Below are 17,434 nucleotides of genomic sequence, written 5' to 3'. Positions count from 1 at the left end.
TGACGGTCCTCCCAGTACTAGAGGACTTCTTAGTGGCTTCTGATTTCAGCAAGCAGGAAGAAGCCACCTGGAGCATTCCTGTGGCAGGTTCTGTGAGGACATTATTCTTAACGTTAACTGGGTAAGTACCTACGATTATGTGGCATGACGTTTTCTTGGTAAGAATGGGATGCGATTGACCAATGAATCCATCTGAGCCTAGCACCTTACTTTCTTGCAAACTCATACATTCGTGTCTTTCCTAATTATAAAGGCTCTTCAGAGGGTCCATCTCCCCTTGCTTAGTGTGGGTAATTTCTGACTCTGGAGTAATCGGTCTGTTTCACGGAATCTGTCTAATCTGTGGGCACACAGTAGGCAAAGTAATTCCTTATTTTCTTTTTATTGTACTTGCAATCAGTGGCAAGGATGTGACAATACAATGTTTCTTCTTTTATTTGTGCTTGGAGAGGGAGAGGTATCACAATCTTACTGATCTTTTCAAAGATCTGATTTTTGACTTTTGGGTTTTTCCTATTGAGTTCCTATTTTTTTTTATCACATTGGTTTCTTTTATATGTGTAATATGCATTGTGTTGCCCTTTGGCCCTCTGGTTTCCCAGAGCATAAGAATCCCTTATTATTGTAAATCATCCTCATTTCTTTTCTTTTTGTAAAGATTTTTATTTGTTTATTTGAAAGCCAGAGTCTCAGAGACAGAAGGAGAGCCAGAGAAGATCACCCTCATTTTCTAACGTCTTTCATTCAGTGGTAACATTTTCCTCCTGAGCACTGCTTCAATACAACCCACAGACTATTTTTGTTCAAATAGTTTAACTTTTCCATAGACTCTACATTGGACCCATTTGTTTTGGAGAGTATGTTATACAGCCTCCATATTTATTGGGGGGATTTTCCAAGCAATCTTTCCTTTTTGAACTCTAGTGCGATACCATAATGACTAAGTAGTGCATTTTGTATAACACGTATTATTTTAAGTACTGTGTGTGAAAGGAGTCACTCTTTGGTCTACTGTGGAAACTTGATCTGACCCAGAGAAGAATGTGTTTCTGGCTGCTGAAATTTCTCTAAATGGCAATAGAACCTGGTTGGCTGATGGTGCCCAGATTAGATTCCTAGAGTGTCAAAGCAAGTTCCAGGTTGGTTGGTTGGTTTGAAGTACGAGAAACATTGTCTCGTGAGTTTGCAGGTTGGGTGTCAGAACTCCGGGTGCAAGTATGGCCAGGCGCCCTCAGAAAGTCATAAGAGAACCTTTTCCTTCACTTCCCAGCTTGTGCCGGGCTCCTGGAAGCCCTGGGTCTCCTGGTGGGTACTGCAGCCCTTGCGTTTCTTCTCTCACCATCCCATGGCATTCTCCCACCCCGGGCCTCTCTTCTCATCTTGTAGGAACACTTGTCAGATGAGAACAGGCCCACCCTACTCCAGTATGAACTCAACCTAAGTGACTCAACCTCCAGTGACTTCGTGGCCAGCGAAGGTCCTCTTCCCAGGTCCTGCTGTGACGACATGACGATATGATGACATATCTGGCAGGGGAGCATGACGGATCCCACGCTGGTGTTGTTCTCTGCCACTCTGCCTTCACTTGTTCCCTCCTACTGGGCCTGGTAGTAACTTGTGACGTGGTGTTGAAGTCTTCAATGATAACCGTGAACTGGTCTGTCTTTCTGCTCCATTAATTTTGGCCTCAAGGATTTTGACGCTCTGTTGTAGGCACATGCACAGTAAAGACTGCTGTAGACAGTTGGAGAGCGTCTGCCTTGATTGTTCCTGGACGGGCGTATTTGCTGCTCCACTGTCATTCACTGCTGTTGCATGAACACCCTGTTGGCAGTGAGAAGGGAAGCATTATGTCATATTATGTTCTACCTCAGTTTTTTGTCTACCGGAGAATAATTCACACTGGGAGCTTTCCCATCCGACTATTTCCAGTTGCAATTTCCCCCTAACCTGAGCCCACAGTGGACTTCCTCTGACCTTCAGCATGAGAATGGTGGACTCGTGGAGCACACGCCTGTGAGAGTGTGGTGGCCCCGTGAGACTGGACCCTGCGGGTGCTCACTGGGAAGCAGGTGCACACACAGCCTCTGCAGGCCATTCCCATGTATGCGTTCCTGTGAGCAACTGGCTCCGTGACCCCTCTCCAGTGAGACAATGTCGGCTGTGCCTGTCGGCTTTGCCCTCTGCAGGCAGAAACTTCAGGTGGCGGCTCGCCCGGGAACTTCCACTGTCTGAGGGTTCTAAGTGGAGCCTTCGGTTTCCACTTGGTTCAGACTTCTTCTTGTTGTAAGGACAGAGCTGATGACCTTCAAGCTCTTCTGATGTCAGTTAAGCCTGGAAGGTGGGCCCTTTCCTTTATTTAAGATTTATTTATTTATTTGAAAGAGAAAGAGAGAGAGAGAGAGAGAAAGAGAGAGAGAGAGAGAGAGAGAGAATCATCCATCTTATGGCTCACTCCCCAAATGGCCACAACAGCCAGAGCTGAGCTGGTCCAGAGCCAGGAACCAAGAGTTTCTTTTGGGTCTCTCACATGGTGTCAGGAGCCCAAGGACTTGGGCCATTTTCCGCTGCTTTCCCAGGCCATTCGCAGGGAGCTGCGCTGAAGTAGAGCATCTGGTACATGAACCAGTGCCAGCCCATATGGGATGCTGGCATTGCAGGAGACAGGCTTTGCCCACTACACTAAGATGCAGGTTCCAGGACCATTTTCTGGTTATGTTACTGATGTGTAAAGGATTCATCCCAAAAATCACCTGCTAAATCAAACACTGATGTCGTTTTATTAAATATTTGCATGGATGTGCAGACACCTGCAAGATTTCAAAAACCATTTCACCACCACCCCAGAGGAAACCACTTATCACTGACCAATCTCTTCCCTTCACTTAATCCCAGGCCCTGGCAATCATGAATGTACTTTGTCTCTGAATTTCTTTGCGACATGCTTCTCATATAAACAGAACCACAGGAAAGGTGACCCTTGGTGTGCGGCTTCTCCCACCCAGCACCATGTTTCCAAGGTCCAGCAATTCTCTAGCATGAACCGTGCCTTTCTCCCTCTTCATCAAGCAGGCACATGTGCCCTGAAGACAGGGTTCTACCACATCCTCTTCACTGACAGCACCATTGGACAGTTGCACTTTCTCTGCACAACGCTGTGAGCCCTTGTCACAGCTGTGGGTGTGATCATTTGTTGGCCTTCTCTGTGGCAGTGGGATGCCTGGATCACAGTATCCTGATTCATGGTTCCTGGACTCATTGTCATCTCACTTCATGGTTCCTTACAGCAGACGGTGTTGAGCACTGCTCCCTATGCATGCTGGCTACCGGGATACTTTCACTGTGCACGTGTCAATTTACCACTTTTAACTGAGTTGCTTTCATTTTTGACATGAATCCCTATCATGTACCTAAGGACTATCAGGTAGTTTCTCACCTCATATACCACCTGTGGTATAAATCACCAAAAAGTGGAAAGCAGAGGGCAAGCAGGTATCTCTCCACCCCAGCGCTCATAGCAGGCAGCAGGTGGAGACACAGAACTGGAGTATTTCCCAGTGTCCACCAACAAATGAACGTATGATGAAAATGGAGTATATAGACAATCAAAGTTTGATGTATACCACAACATGGACGAACATGGTAACACACAATGCTTACTGAAAAAGGCAAGCACTAAAGGCAAACACTTAAAGTGGCATGTCCACAAGAAACAAACCAAAAGGAACTGAAAGTACAGATAAGCCAGGGATGGAAGGAGAGGGGAAGGTAGATTTCTTTCTTAATAACTGCAGAATTTACAGTGGGTATGATGACAACAGTTGCAGCACACAGGAATAAGGTATACACAGCATCGTCAAATAATTCATGCCACTGCAGTGTTCCCTTCCAAATGATTAAAATAATAAGTAATATGTCTGCTTCCCCATAGCAACTTAAAACACCCAACAGAGGGCCTGGCATGGTGGTGCATGAGGAAAGCCTGTCCCTACTGGAGCTCCAGTTTGAGTCCCAGCAGCTGCTGTTCCTGCTCCTGCTACTGTTCCTGGGAACAGTGCGGGATGGTCCAAGTGCCTGGGCCCCTGCTGTCTACATATGAGACCCAGAGGTGACCCAGGCTCCTGGCTTCAGCCTGGCCTAACCGTGGCCATTGCAGCCATCTGGAGGGTGAGCCAGCAGATAGAAGATTCTCTCTCCCCACCCCCACTCTCTCCCTGTCTCTGCCTTTCAAAGAAATAAAATAAATCTTAAAATATCAAAATACAAATACCCAACAGAACAGACAGCCAATGAGGCAGCAGCTCATGTTGAGCCATGGAGGTAAGTGATGTTGGAACACTTCAAGAAAAACTGGAGATTTCCATGGCCTACAAAATGGGCAGGAGCAGTGATGAGACCTTGCAAAGGAGTCAGTGCACTATAGCACGTGACTACCTCAAACTATTTCACATTGACTTGGTTGCTTTGGGCAAGAAATCAAGACCCCGTTCCTCATTTATTTCCCGCCCCTCTGCTTGGCCTTCTTTCACCCACCTACGAGGATGGCCCCAAGTGTCCACAAGCAGTTCAGAGCCCGCTTCTGGTGGCCTTTCTGAATTGCTTGTGGGCGTGGGGCTGGCTTTTTTTCTTGCTCTGTCACTGAGTGCAGCACAGAACTGTCCATGTTGTTCACTGCTCACCAACCCACAAGTCCTAGTCCCATGTCCACATAGGCAAGTGTCCCTGCCTAACTCGTCCACAGCTCGAATTTACTGACAGTTACCCTGTGTCCTCCCAGCTGCCCCCGACGACCTGGTGGAAGAACACACCAAACACAGGGCAGAGGAGAAGGCTTGGCAAGGTATGGGTGCCTTTGTTTCTTTGTTTACAATCAATTTTCTTTCTCAAATTGAAAATCTGGCTGCATACATTGCAGATGACTCCCACAATTTTCCTGTTGGTATAAATTAAGTGCTCGCCTATTATTAAGTGAGACCTGACTCAGGATGGTCTTCAAAAATGACCGCAGCAGGGCCAGTGCCGTGGCTCACTTGGTTAATCCTCTGCCTGTGGCACCAGTATCCCATATGGTTGCTCCTCTTCCAGTCCAGCTCTCTGCTGTGGCCCGGGAAGACAGTGGAGGATGGCCCAAGTGGTTGGGCCCTGCACCCACATGGGAGACCAGGAGAAGCACCTGGCTCCTGGCTTCAGATCAGTGCAGCGCGCCGGCCATAGCGGCCATTTTGGGGGTGAATCAAGGGAAGGAAGAACTTTCTCTCTGTCTCTCTCTATCACTGTCTAACTCTATCTGTCAAATAAATTTAAAAAAACGACAGCAGCGTTTACAAGCTATGTGGTACGGGGCATTTCCTCAGTAGCACTTTTCATTCTTAAAAGAGCATCTTGTATTTGCCAAGCAAACAGACATGTGCCATCACCTGCGGAAGGTCGTGTCTTGCACACAAGTGTGCTCTGTGCTTTATCTGGGGGCGGCTGCCTCATGCACTGTGTCCCATCAGGTTTCCCACAGTCGGCAGGAGCCCTGTGCAGACAGAATGCGGTCCTACAGAGACTCTCTCTCTCTGGTTGCAGATGGACTCGAGATCCAGCGAAAACTGTATGTATCCTGGAATCCCTCGGTTGTTGAGGGAAACTGAAGGGAGGAGAGAGTGGGAGCTTTCTGCCTGCTCTCCCCTGGTGATTCAACCTGATTCCAGCTTCCTGGTGGATAAGAGGATCTCGGGTGTGTGAAAGAAACAGATGGGCCAGTGCATAGCCATAGGCATCTAAGGCAGGCCCTGGAAGGAGCTGGGTCATTTAGAGATTGTGTGGGTTTGTGTGTATCAGTGTTGTGAGGTTTTTATGATTAATCGTGTATGTTTTTTAAAAGTGTGTGTGTGTGTGTGTGTGTGTGTGTGTGTGTGTTTTCCCTAGAAAATGCATTCCGATGCACAGCTCAAGTTCTCAAAAGTTGAGAAGAATCTGATCACTGGCGGCACTCTATGTAAATGAACCCATTCAACCCCACCCCCACCTAATGCCGGAAGGGTAAGTTACATTTCCACAGCTTACACAGACATGATGCAAACACAAATTGCCCAAGACCTTGATGGCCCAAGTGAGAGAGGCAAATAAGTCCCCAGCCTGATCCTTCTGACTACTGGCCTGCAGTGAACTCCCAGCCATGGGATAACCAGCACCACCATGCAAGGGAGTTCCAGTACTTATGTGCCAAGAACTATCAGATCCACAGAGATCCCAAAGCTGTACATAATTATAAGCTGATTTCTGTGGTCACATGATCCAAGTAGCAATAGGTACGCCAAACTGCAGGCTTTGGCAGCATCATGAACATGAAACACACAGACAGAAATCCTCATCAACTCACAGATTCTGAGAGCTGTGTGGCACCATGGTGGACAGCAAAGGTCCACCTCTGTCAGGTCCAGTCTTTCCTCAGCACCTGGCCAAAACAGACAAGAAAAAGGGAGACACTTGATTGGATTTCATAGATCATCAACACGAGCCTTAGAAATCATTGCTCAAACCCAGCAGCACACACCCTGAAGGGTTCTTTTGAGCTCGTCACCCTTCACAAATCCCCTGTGCAGCATGCCCACCACATGCTGACTTCCTTGATAGATGATCCTGCCGTTGGCTTTGGGTTGCATGAGCCTGGGAGGCTGTTGACTCAAGGGGTATGCACACATCACGTGGAAAAGGAAGACCAGCAGTTTACAATAGCCCATAATATCCAGGAGGAATAAATGGAGTAAATAGAAGAGAGGAGCTCAATGGCTCCAAAGTTGTCATAATAAGGAAGGGGAATGCTAACAGCCCTCATCTGTACCATACACAGTCTTTACATATCTGACACATCACACTATACTCCAAAGAGGTGAAAGCATTTAATATTAATCAAAAGAATATAAAACATATTGAGGAAACTGGAAAAGTAAACCCACTTGATTTGATCATCACACACTGTCTGCATGTAATGAATTCTTATGCTACACTCCACAAAGATGTACCATTATAGTAATAAAAAAGGAAGGCCAGGAGAGAAGTTACCGCGTGATAACTGGTGCTCATTTGTAAATGGCAGAATTTTAGCATTTTAAAATCTTTATTTACCCATGTTGACAACTAGCGATTGGCAATAAATGAACATGTTGCTTTGCCTACAACTGAGTCCTTCTCCCCATAACGGGTGCTTTTAATTAAGTTCAGAAGCTCATAGGAGAGATGACATATTCAAATACAATAAATAGATATTGACCCCTGAGTAGTAGTGACCTTGGGAAACATCAAGACGACAGTAGCAGTTTATTTGGCTTCTAAACATGCAGGAGTCGTCCCAGGACTCTTACTGAAATACAGCAACCGTGGTGGTATTGACCCCGAATAGTTCCCATGAATGAAGCTGCCTTGAGCTAGAAAGCTTAAGGCTCCGCTTCTCAGGTCTTTCACGTTCTTCTCCTTGGCCTTAACCTCGCCCCATGCCCATGTCCACCAATGCTCCCTGATGCACCAGTGTACTGACAGTCACCATATGTCCAGTCAAAGCAGCAGATAACCCAAGCATTGCCCTAATTTGACCCTCTGGTCTTTGTGGGTGTTGCTCCTACCTGAAGAGGCTTCCATATGCCCCTGGAGGATGCATGGGAGGAGCTTCCTGGTGACACGGAGGATAAAGAAACTCCAGAGTACACTGAGGTAAGGGCACCCGCTTTCCTCTAAAACAGAAATGTTCCTTCCTTGGCTTCTTCCTTTCTCAACCAGATGAAGAGAAGAAAAATCTGACCATGGATAGGGTCCATGATACACCCTGTGCACAGTGAGTGCCACTGAGAGGGAGAGTTTACACCAACAGAGAGCTGACGTGGGACACAGGGACAAAATGACTGTCAGGACTGGACCACAGCAAGCTTTTCTCTGCAGCACTTCTCCTCTTTTGAAAGGAATTTTGTGACTTCCAACCACAGTGGACTGGAGAGACACATCCCCCATGAAGAGCTCATGCCTGCTGGCCTGAGTGTGATCGCTCTGCTCACGTCTTTGGGTTCCCTCCATAGGACCACTCTTTCACACGGGGTTTCCCAGTGTCACCAAGGGCATTAAAGACAGGTGCAAAGGGACACAGAGTGTTCAGACCCTCATGGTGCCATTTTCTAATTACAGGTGATCTCAATACGAACAGCAAGTGGTATGTATTCGGGAATCACTTACTCCCTGTAGTATGAATAGTCCAGATGACAGCACAGATGGGACTATCTTGGGGCTTTAGTGTGGAAGGCCACCTGATGCCCAATTCCTGCTATGACAGAGGACTAGGAGTGCGGTGGTGGGAAATTAACTTCCTCATAAAGGGTAATGATCATTTTCTGGGGTCCCTGGAAGATACTGGCTTGTGCGTGGGGGTGGGCTTTATCTCTGTGGGTTCCCATGTGTTACAGTTCTGAGTGTACAAGTTTGGCAGTTTGTGTGTATTACCCTAGTTATGTTCCTCTGAAGCCACTATCAGTTCTCTATAAAAAAACAATCACAGAGGTATTGCTGCATGGTTACAGGAATATGTATATAAAAAAGTGGGGGGTTTCAGATGCAGGCTGGAGGCACCATATTTCAGTGCACTAGGGAAAGTGAGACATTGAGAGGTGGTGCCGTCAGCTCCTCTCCCTCCCTGGAAGGCTTGAAGCTGTGGTCAATGTCTGCCTGAAGGTCAGGTCCACAGAGCCCAGGAAGAGGCTGAGAGCACAGAGAAGGGGCAGGGTCATGCTGAGCAATCCAGGGGAGGAACGGGCGAGACTCTCTGTGAACACTTACTGTCTGTGTTTGTGTCTCTCAAGATTGGGTCTTACAGAGCGTTTCTGACTATAACAGTGAGGATGAAGCCTCTTCAGGTAGGAGCAACACCCACAAAGACCAGAGGGTCAAATTAGGGCAATGCTTGGGTTATCTGCTGCTTTGGACCCCTGAGAGGACGTAGGAACAGAGGAGGAAAAAAGACATTGTATGTAGACGTCTGATTTGTTCTTTTTTATATTAATTATAGAGTAGGAAGAGGTTTTATGCCCATGGGATTGGAGCAATAGAAATTTTTAACTATCATTTCTTGCTTTACTATTTAAAACTTTACATTTTCTTTAATACTGACCACCCCGGCTTTGCCATTGCAAAGATCAAATCCACTGCATTGTGACAGGACAGCACTGCCTTCAAATTGAACACAAGAGATGTCTGGGTTTATCACTGACCATTGTCTTCATCCATTTCTGGCCACAACGTAATACCTGAGACTCTGTAATTAATCAGGAACAGAAATTTCTTTCTTACAAGGTTTCAGGTCAAAGAGCAAGGTGCTGCCATTGTGTCTCAGTAAGGGCTCCTTGCTTCATCCTCAGCTCAGGGCAGAAGGAAGAAGAGCACCCCCCCACACACACCCCCAGGGTCAGTTGAGTTAAAGAATACTTGCTCTGGGCTGACTGGGGAGGCCCCAGCATCTTAGAGTTGTGAGGGCCAAGCATTACTCTGGGTTCATCTTGGCTTCCACATCTCATCCAAGTCTAGTGTTTGGAGTAGACTGTGTGACAGGCCATTATCCAGCTGCTACTGGAGACACTGCATAGCTGTACAGGCTGCCCAGAGGATGTGTGTTAGGGGATCCTGGGCTGGACACACACGTGGTCCTGCTGACCTCATCTGCTGGAATGCACTGGGCTCAGTGGAGGGCCTCTGGGCAGCAGGACTGGGCATCACTGTTCCCCTCAGATGCACTGCTTCAAACACAGCCTGTTCCCCCTCCAGTCATGCCTAGCACGTTCCCTGTCCTCAGGCCTGCCAATGTCCTACTTCCCAGTCCTCCCACTGCTCAGGAAAACCCTAGCAAGTCCCATTTATTGATATGGCCAAGAATACACCTGCTGTGGACACCCTGTTGCCTCCTTGGCCGACTACCAGAATTTGAACAAATTAAATTTCCTCTCCTCTTTGGGTCATCTTTCCAAGTGGATCAGGAAACATGGGATTCTTGTGATGATTAAATATTTCCAAACTCCATGAGGTTACCCCAGACATATGGGGTTGGTCCTCATTACCTTTCCAAGGCCCAAAAAGCGTCCATGACACTTGTTCCCCATGTAAGTGATCTATAGATGTATTGCTGTGCATGGCAATACGTTTTTTAAAGATTTATTTACTACTTGAAAGGCAGAGTTATAGACAAAGAGGGAAAATCAGAGAGAAATCTTGCATCCACTGGCTCAGTCCCCATAGAACCTCAATGAGCAGGTTGGACCAGGCCAAATCAGGAGTCCAAAACTCCATCAGAGTCTCCCAAACAGCTGGCAGGGCCCAAGCACGAGCCATCTTACACTGCTTTCTGAGGCACATTAGCAGGGAGCTGGATCAGAAGTGGAGGAGCAGGGACACCAACCAGTGATCCCATGGAGGGGTCCCCACAGGTGGCGCTTGAACCTGCTGCACCACAATGCCAGCCCCAGGTGGCAGTATATCTTTATCTTGGCCTCCAGAGCTCCCATATTAGACAATAATATGATTGGTAGAAGATGACAAGGACAAAGGAAATGGACAAGAGTTATGAGACAAAACAGAGGAAGGGAAACATGAGGGATGGAAAACAATGAGTTGCACACATCGACCCAGTGGCTACCTATGGAGGAACAAGGTGACACTTCTTAGGCACAGTGATGGGAATCTGAGGCAGGAAGAAGAAGGCAAAGTTCAGAGATCCTCTCACTTATTACAGAGGTGAAGCCATCTAGGCCTGGGATAGGGATACAGACATGGGGTCCAAGGTTGGCCTACATCATCCAACCAGCAGCAGGGATCCGAGTCCTCACCTCAAGGCTGACTCTCCCCTTTCCTTCTCTCTGGCAACCTCAACACCCCTGCTCTGGTGCACATGGAAGGCTATGTGGCTGCATCCGAACATTCCCTCGGGAGCAGCGATCTGGGAGTAAGTGATTTCTTCTTTCATCTCTTTTCTGATTCTCTTGCTTTTTTGCTCACAAGCCCCTGGTCCTGCTTCTCCCACATTCCCTCCTCACCACAGTGGATGATTCGCATCCTGAAGGACCTGGTGGCATCCAGGCAGTGGATGTCCTTGCACTGTGGATGCTGATCCAGTCTCTCTGCAGCCCTCCCCTCTCCCTTCATCAGCCTTGCCCTCACTCCTCACCCCCGGACTGCACTATGAAACGGTGTTGAGCAACCCGACTGCCCACACAGGGCGCTGGGGTGGGACAGGCAGGCAGGGTCCCAGTGTCAGTGGAGGGAGGACTCCAGGGAAGTCTGACTCTGGCCTCCATGTGCCCCAGCACAGGGCTTTTCCTTAATGCCTGGTTTTGGAAACATACTTGTCTCCTTCCAGCTGTCCACATGTTCCCTGGATGCGAACTATCCCCAAAGACTTCAGGACATGGAGGACCTCGATGAAGATCAGGAATTGTGAGTTTGGAGCAGGTAGACGGGGGTCAGGGAAGTAAGGGCACATGGACTCCATTGCTTCACATTCTTTGTGACACCTCAGGGAAGCCAACAAACTGGAGCCCAGAGGTGGAGAGGCTGCCGTCGAGGCTGACCTGGAGAGTGGAGAGGAATGGCTATTCAGGATCCACGCAGGTGAGTGAAGGATGCGCCCTGAGGTGGTCCCAGGGACACATCCTCCTAGGGCTCCCAGGCTGAGCCCCCAGGAGCTGCTTTCATCTGAAGGGAAGGCTGGGGGTGCTGGTACGACTGGCATGTGAATGGCTTCAGTGTGGCCACGGGTGGTGGTGTTTCTGGAAGAGCCACCAGAGCCGCTCAACACCTCCCTCTAGAGGGCACTTTCCTGCCTGCCCGACATGGATGCCAACAGGGAGCCTCACCAGCTGTGGTGGGACACTGGTGTTGTCCCTGAGCTCCTCCACCTCGAGACAATGAGGTGAGGATGGACAGAGGGAGGCACCTCTGGGCTCCTTTTCACACCAGAAGAGGCCACAGATCCACCTTTGCAGCCCTGTGGGTACCCGGCCCATCCTGACACCACTTAGGGGCCAGTGCAGAACAAGGGGCTGCTGGGATTTCCCCAATCCTCAGGGGGCCCTCAGCCCCTTTTCTTAGAGGGTGACGACCGAGGCTTTTTAAAATATGTTTAAACTGTTTTATTGGGGGGGATATAAAATCACCTGTATAGCTGTCAAGTTCTAACAGAAACACTTGACATCAATTCAAGGCAAAGCTCACTTTGGAGAGTGACAGGAACAGGGCCACAAGTCCCTCTGTTCTTCTCGTCTGTGCTCTGATTTTACACTTCAATTATACACACACACTGGTTTTATGACCCTTTCAGAAGAAGTGGCTTCCATCCCAGTTCCATGCTGAAAGGTACTAAAGCAATCATGATATGGTTTTAATGCCAGAAAATAATTGTTTCCAATTACATGCTTGAGATCAGATCTACAGGGAGGATAGAAAGAAGTTCTGCAGGATTAGGGAAGGAAACCGAAGAGCTGGGGCAGTTGTCTGTAGTTAACATGTGGGTCACAGGCTGGATCCTGGATCTTGATGGTGAGGTCAGACTGGGCAGGATCACGGCCCCACCCTGTGTCATCAGACCCAGGGGAGTAGGCCTTGGCTTTTTAATCCCAGGACCAGGTTAGAACGGCTTACTTACACAAATCTACCAAAAACAGATGCTGGTGAATAAGTGGGGAAAAAGGGACACTAACCCACTGTTGGTGGGAATGCAAACTGGTAAAGCCTCTATGGAAGCCAGTGTGGAGATTCCTCAGAAACCTGAATATAACCCTACCATACAATCCAGCCAATCCTCTCCTTGGAATTTACCCAAAGGATACTAAATTGGCAAATAAAAGAGCTGTCTGCACCTCAATGTTTATTTCAGCTCAATTCACAATAGCTAAGACATGGAATCGACCTAAATGCCCATCAACAGTAGACCGGATAAAGAAATTATGGGACATGTACTCTATAGGATACTATACAGCAGTTAAAAAAAATGAAATCTGGTCATTTGCAACAAAATGGAGGAATCTGGCAAACATCATGCTGAGTGAAATAAGCCAGTCCCAAAGGGATAAATATCATATGTTCTCCCTGATCTGTGACAACTAACTGAGCATCTAAAAGGAAACCTGTTGAAGTGAAATGGACACTATAAGAAACAGTGACTTGATCAGCCCTTGTCCTTATTGTCGAGGAACAACTTACTACTTTATTCCTTTTAGTATTTTTTTGTTCTATTTAGTACCATTGGTTGAACTCCTTAATTAACACACAATTATTCTGAAGTGTTGAAATTTAACTGAAAATGATCCCCATTAAATCTAAGAGTGGGAATAAGAGAGGGAGGAGATGTACAGTTTGGCACATGCACAATTGACTTACCCCTAATGGTAGAGCTAGAAACATACCAGGTGATTCCAATTCATTCCCATCAAGGTGGCATGTACCAATGCCATCTCACTAGTCAAAGTGATCAGCTTCAGTTCATAATTGATCATAATGATAGCATTAAGAGTCAAAGGGACACATAAACAAGACTAGTGTCTGCTAATACTAACTGATAGAACTAAAATGGAGAGAACAATCCAACATGGGAAGCAGGATACACAGCAGACTCACAGAATGGCAGATGTTTCAAACAGCGCTTTGGCCTCAGAATCAGCCCTTAAGGCATTCAGATCTGGCTGAAGAGCCCATGAGAGTATTTCCGGCATGGAAAGCCAAGACACAAATAAAAGACCTAAATGAAAGATCTCTGTGAGTGAGATCCCAGTGTAAAGAACGGGCCATCAAAGAAAGAGGTACCTTTCTCTGAAGGGAGGAGAGAACTTCCACTTTGACTATGGCCTTGTCTAAACAAGATGGGAGTTGGCGAACTCAAGAGGCTCCCAGGCCAGCGCCGTGGCTCACTAGGCTAATCCTCTGCCTGTAGCACTGGAACCCCAGGTTCTAGTCACGGGTGGGGCACTGGATTCTGTCCCGGTTGCTCCTCTTTCAGTCTAGCTCTCTGCTGTGGCCTGGGAAGGCAGTGGAGGATGACCCAAATGCTTGGGCCCTGCACCCGCATGGGAGACCAGGAGGAAGTTGGCTCCTGGCTTCAGATCGGCGCAACAAGCCGGCCGCAGCACTTTGGCCATAGCACCCATTTGGGGGGTTAACCAATGGAAGGAAGACCTTTCTCTCTCTCTCTCTCACTGTCTAACTCTACCTGTCCAAAAAAAAAAAAAAATAGGATTCCATAGCGTTGGCAGCTCATGACAAGAGCCTTGGGTGATTACTGACATCATAAATAAGAGTGTCAATTGTTAGACCAACAACAGGTGTCACTGTGCACTTACTCCTCATGTCGGATCTCTGTCCTTAATGTGTTGTACTATGTGAATTAACGGTATAACTGGTACTCAAACAGTGCTCTATACTTTGTGTTTCTGTGTGGGTGCAAAATGTTGAAATCTTTACTTAGTGTATACTAAACTGATCTTCTGTATATAAAGATAATTGAAAATGAATCTTGATGTGAATGGGATGGGAGAGGGAGTGGGAGATCGGATGGTTGCAGTGGGAGGGAGTTTATGGGGGAAAAAAGCCGCTACAATCCAAAAGTTGTACTTTGAAATTTATATTTAGTAAATGAGAGAGAGAGAGAGAGAGAGAGAGAGAGAGAAATCCCAGGGCCTGAGAGACTTGCCCTTTCCTGTGCATCAAGTTCACAGTTGAAGGGGTCACCTCCCTGAAGGCTGTCCCATGAATGCCTGGGGGAATTCGCCCTAGCAAATGGGCCTCAGTGACCAGGACCCTGACTGCTGCTGAGTTCGGGAGATCCTGAGATCAGGAGCCCTGTGAGTGCTGTACTCCCACCCCACTGCCCACACCCCTGCTGCATCCCTGTCCCCCCACTGACCCCTGCTCCTGTGTCTTTCTTGCAGACATCTTCAGCTGCTCGGAAGTCTGCAGTGTGGAGTCCTTGGACCCAGAGGAGCTGGAGCTTCCCACACCATCGGAAGCTTGAACCACACAGGAGGAGACACAACAGCAGCCACGGCCCTCCTCACCAGTCCTCTGCGAGCTCTGATATTAAATCATCACCGAGCACCAGTTGGTTTCATATGGTTTTGTCTAATAAAGCACAGTGTAGGAAAACAAGCTTAGAAAAGGTAGAAGTCCAAAGGGTCTGGGAGCAGTCACCTGGTGAGTGCCCTCACCAGCACTCTCTGGAAAGGAACTGGAAAGCTGTGGTCTCCACTGAAAGTCACTGCCAGGCATGGTCTTTTCAATCTGTGCTGTGGCGATGACTTCCTAGTGGTTGTGTTGTCTCATGTCTGCTCCTCCTCTGGAAGGGACCATGAGGTCCATCTCACCCAGGACCTGTCATGACCACCTGGACGCCAATGCATTTTTCACCTAACGTCAGCTTGGATGGCACAAAATTCCTGACTTATCCTTTCTCTTCTTGAGTATCTTAAATACATTTTTATTCCCCTGTCCCAGACTCGCTGTCTCTACAAGATTGGTGAGAATCTCATTTTCATTTCCTTCTGTGCCACTCATCCTTGAACTCTAGATGCATGAACACATTTTCTTTTAATTCACAGATGCTACTAGAGTATCAGTGACATCAGTCACTCAAAGTCAGACCCAGGATTCTGTGAAGTAGTGTGGGAGTATACTTCATAGCAGAAGAAGTCTGAATTCTAATTATTAGTCTGGATCACTGCATTGGTTCCCTCTTCCAGGAATCCCATTCATACACATGCATGGATTCACCTTTGGTATCTCCCTCTCGTGTTCTGAAATCTTCAGTAAACTTCCTGTTCTTAACAGTATTTCCCTTTATGCCACCTTCTGCTTCTTCTAAGGCACAGTCTGTTCCTGTGTTTCTCGTGGTTTGCATTTCAAGGCTGATGTTATTTTCTCCTGTTTTCCTTCTTCTTTCCTGAGTCCTGCCCATCCATTTCTGAGTTTCCCTGATTCTTAGTAATGATGTCCCTTCACGCTTGGTACCATTGTCTTGGAGATTTTTCCTTCATCCTGAAAATGACTCTGCTCCACACACAAAGGACAGCAAGATTGGAGTCTGTTCATGTGTGGCCTGGTTCCTCTTTGTTTCGATTACTGATTCTCCCTCTAGGACCCTTGTATGATCCATCAATATTTTGTTGTCATCCTTTTTACAGAAAATTAGGTTTTGGAAATTCTGAATGAGCAACAGCATTCAGAAATGCCTGTCTCGCCTCACCCTGCTTTCTCAGTTGTTTCTGCGCAATGCTAAATAATACAACACCTAATCTCCTGCCTCTGTAGTTCATTGTTTCATGAACCTCCCCTCTCAGTCAGTCTGACCTGATTATTCTTACTCAGTAGAAGTCCTGTTATGGAGGACAACAGCCCCCAAGTTCCCAAATCTAGATTCAGTCCCTTTATACAGGGAGGCACTGTCAGAATCCTGGAGCTCACGGAGTTATTTCTATCGTGTGTCTACAAAATGCTTCCCTGAGATACTGGTTAACCTTTCTCTGTTGGTCCCTATTTCATTCATAGGATCATTAGGTCTGAATTTCTTCTGGTTTATTTGAGTCACAAAATAAAAAATTAGTGGTTTTTCTACTTATATTTGTGTCATTTGAATTTAGTTAATAATTTTCACTTTATATCAATCTTCAGAAAAATCTGGTTTAACTACAGAAATTTTTTTCATTAATTAGTGATTATTATTCCTCTTGAATTCCTTAGATTACAAGACAGATACACATAAAGTCATATATGCTTAGGCCCACAACGCTAGCACAATGTGATTTTGCCAAGTTCAGGCAAAGAAAGCAGGCATGCTACGTTTCCTTGTGTTTGATACACGATGGCCAAGGACCCTCTTACTGATTCACCCATGTTGCCTTTAAATGCACTGTTTTGAAATAAATTCTCAAAGGGAAAGTACTCCTTGACTTTTTTTTGCCCATGTAAAAAAATTAATGGATAAATAAAATCCTATCATTCACATAACGTCATGAATCTAATTCCTGAGAATTAAAGATGTATGCACACACACTACAGACTGGGTTTCCTGGAATAAAACACTGATCCTTACACATGTAAAGTTAACAGCAGGACTGTGTGAATGAACTCCTGGTTTCCTGTAGCCTGGGGATGCTCTAGTGCTCACTCTCCATGGACTCCCATTGAAGGAATGGCTGAGCCAGGTCACAGCTGCATCTTAAGCACCCCTGCACATACACACATGCATGACTTGTCAACAAATGCAGGACAATGTCATACAAGCCCTTCCAGCCTCTGACGCCCTGCAAGCATGTACAGGTGACCTGTCCCAGAGCACTCCAAGCACAGGCTGGAAGAATTCATGGATTCCATAATGTGTACCGGTGACCTCAGAAATGCTGCCGATGCATGCGGTTGAGACGCTGGTCTAGTCTCC

General features: G+C 47.0%; 1 long non-coding RNA gene across 2 annotated transcripts in view; it reads right to left on the bottom strand.

Moving 5' to 3' along the window:
* Nucleotides 1-383: 383 nt before the first annotated feature.
* Nucleotides 384-17,434, bottom strand: part of LOC149121269 (uncharacterized) — a 142,062-nt gene continuing 125,011 nt past the window's right edge. For both annotated transcript variants that reach the window (XR_016224350.1, XR_016224351.1), the window contains 2 exons: nucleotides 6,368-6,442; nucleotides 384-1,824 (listed from right to left, as the gene is read on the bottom strand). This is a non-coding gene — a long non-coding RNA (uncharacterized LOC149121269). The remainder of the gene's footprint in view (nucleotides 1,825-6,367; nucleotides 6,443-17,434) is intronic.

This window comes from Oryctolagus cuniculus, chromosome 17 (genome assembly GCF_051225735.1).
Source record: "Oryctolagus cuniculus isolate XC-2025 breed Fujian yellow rabbit chromosome 17, ASM5122573v1, whole genome shotgun sequence".
Classification (NCBI taxonomy): domain Eukaryota; kingdom Metazoa; phylum Chordata; class Mammalia; order Lagomorpha; family Leporidae; genus Oryctolagus; species Oryctolagus cuniculus.
Note: the sequence above shows the minus strand (reverse complement) of the source record. Positions and strands in the feature narration are given on the sequence as shown.